Below are 3,355 nucleotides of genomic sequence, written 5' to 3' on the forward strand. Positions count from 1 at the left end.
CCCATCTCTACTAACGATACAATAATTAGCCAAGTGTGGTGGAGCATGCCTATAATCCCAGCTACTTGGGAGGCTGAGGAATGAGAATTGCTTGAACCTGGGAGGCAGATATTATCCCACACTCAACAAATAAATATGAAAGAACTTTATATACAGGATAATATCATGATAAAATTTGCATTTTAGAATAGCTCTACAATTAACAATAAAAAAAAGTACCTATAACATTACCCCACAAAAGGGATAAGGTGTGGTGAACTTGGAAATTTCATACAATTTAGAAACATGTATTGAGCTGTAAAAATGTTCATATTCATTGACATAATTACTTTCTCATCCGGACTCTTGAGGTGGCTATATATTGCTTTTGTAATTTCAATTAAAACAGAAGCTTGGGCAACTGACTGAAGGAAGGATGGGATGTAAGAGAGGGTGGAGAAAGGTGAATCAAAGAGAAAGTTAATGTAATCAGTCAAGTGATTTAATAATTTATTTTTAGTAGCAAATTCTCCTTGACAATAATACTTTCAACTTAATAATACTTTCAACTTAATAATACTTTCAACCCACATCTAGAAAGCTTACAGCAAACTTCCCAAGTAGTTTGTCTGTTCTCGCCCTGAGGTGCAACTCCAATGCAACCCATGCTTGCTAACCATTCTTGCTGCTTCACTTTCATCACTCCTTCTTAACATATTTGTCTTACTACCAATCTTCTCATAATATCTATCCACTCACCATTGGTTCCTACCATCACCACACATTTTGGTTCCTTTAAATCAAGATTAATATAGCCTTGATTGTTCATGTCACCTAGTGGCAAGATAGAAACTAGCATGACAGGGTGGAAGTGAAGATTATGCCATATTTCAGAGGTTTGCATGTTTTCCAGTAGTGAATCACAACTATCAGAAATCCATATGTATGTGGGCCACATACATTTTAAATTACAATAGTAGAATTATAACCTATTAGCTATTCAAAAGTATTTAGTTTTTGGCTGAGGACAGTGGCTCATGCCTGTAATCCCAGCAATTTGGAAGGCTGAGGTGGGAGGATTGCTTGAGTCCAGCAGTTCAAGACCAGACTGGGCAACATAGTGAGACCCCCATCTCTAAAATCAATTTTTTTTTTAATTGGCCAGGTGTGGTGGTGTGAACCTTTTGTCCTAGCTACTTGAGAGGCTGAAGTGGGAGGATCGCTTGAGCCTGGGAGGTAGAGGCTGCAGTGAGTCATGATGGCACCACTGCAGTCCAGCCTGGGTGACAGAGTGAGAGCATATCTCAACAACCAGAAAAAGTATTTAGTTTTATAGTATTACAAAGTAGTGTCACATTAGTCTAATGAGTTTTATTTATAAAAAGATGTAAAATTATGGGCCAAGTACTAGCCTTCAAGTAATTTTGAAGTCAGCGAGAATACTGGTATATAACAGATCAAACTTTGTTCAAGAACCAAAGGCTATTGTTCAACCAATGGTGCTGAGACAACTGGGTAGCCATATGCAAAAGACTAGGATCCTTACCTCACACCATTTTGCAAAAATTAGCTCAAAATGGATCAATGACCTAAATGTAAGAGAAAAACTATAAAACTCTCAGAAAAACACATAAGGATAAATTTGTATAACCTTGGATTTGACAGGATTCTTAGCTATGACACCAAAAACACAAGCCCCCAGAAGCAAACAAACAAAAACACCATAAATTGGACTTCATCAAGATTGAAAATCTTAGTGGTTCAAGAGACACCATCAAGAAAGTAAAAAAAAATCCACAGAATAGGAAAGATACTTGCAAATCATGCATCTGATAAGGGATCTATGTCTATAATATATAACAAACTCTTAAACGCAATAAAAACCCCACTTAAAATGGGCAATGAATCTAAATAGACATTTCTCCAAAGAAGAAATGCGAATTGCCAATAAGTACATGAAAAGATGCTTAACATCACCAGAGAAAAGCAAATAAAGAAACTACAAGGCTTTCATTCTTCACTTACAAGGTTTGGTTCTATGATAGCCAGAATTAAAAAGTCAGACAACAACAATTATTGGCAAAGATATAGAGGAAAACTGCAATCTTTATGCATTCTGATAGGAGTGTAAAATGGTGCGCCACTTTGCAAAACAGTCTGGCAGGTCCTCAAGTGATTAAACATCTAGTTACTATATGACCCAGCAATTCTATTTCTAGGTGTATACTCAAGAGAAATGAAAACGTATGTCCACACATAAACTTGTACACATTTGTTTATAGAAGCATTATTCAGAATCACCAAAAGGTGGGAACAACCCAAATGTCCATCAACTGACAAATGCATAAACAAAATATGGCATCCATGTAATGGTATATTATGTGGCCATATAAAAGAATGAAGTACTGATACATGCTGCAACGTGAGTGGATCCTGAAATCATTATGTTAAGTGAAGGAAGCTAGTCACAAAAGACCATATGCTATATAATTGCATTCAAATGAATGGAATATGGAAATCTATGCAGACAGAAAGTAGATTACTGGCTGTTTAAAGCTGAGGGTGGGAGCATGGGTGGGCAGGGGAATAGCTAAAGGGCATAGAGTTTCTTTCTGAGGTAATGAAAATGCTCTAAAATTGACTGTAGTGATGATTGCACATATCTGTGAATACACTTAAAAACCACTGAATTGTACACTTTAAATGGGTGAATTGTATGGTATGTGAATTCTATTTCAATGAAACTTAAAAAAAAAAAAAAAAGGCAGGGGGAACTGAATATAGACAGGGCCCATCTCAATTCCCAGTCCAGGTTTACATTATTGAAAGTGGTCCTTAGATTTTATTTCCATAGTTTCAGGAAAGAAAATATACATTAAAAGAGTTGGAAGACTCTAATGTTGCAAGAATTTGACTACAGAGCCAGAAATTTCAGAATAGCAATATATGATGTATATATTCATTAAAAAAAAATCCTAGAGGTTCTGTGGGTTTGCTTTCAGCTCAATCAATTCCTCTTGAAGTAGAGCCATGTTGACAAGGCAGATGCTTACAAAATTCAAACACATCTCTCTAAAGTCAGCTGCAGAAACTTAAAGCATAATTCATGCTAATGAAAACTAGTGAATGTTTTTTGAAATTCAGATTTTATTTCTACCAAATAGCTCAGCTGTTCTTCAAATTCTGTGATTCCATTTAGCACAGGACAGTTCTGATACGGGACATGAATGCACACTCCAAGTAACATCTACCCACTCCCCAGGTACTGGTATTGATATTAATAACTATAGTTCCTTCACAGACTCATCCATTCTCTTATTTTTTTCTCTACAGTCTCAAGTTCAGTGCATTCAGATATCTTGCTTGCAACATCAAA

Source organism: Mandrillus leucophaeus, unplaced genomic scaffold (genome assembly GCF_000951045.1).
Source record: "Mandrillus leucophaeus isolate KB7577 unplaced genomic scaffold, Mleu.le_1.0 Scaffold684, whole genome shotgun sequence".
NCBI lineage: Eukaryota > Metazoa > Chordata > Mammalia > Primates > Cercopithecidae > Mandrillus > Mandrillus leucophaeus.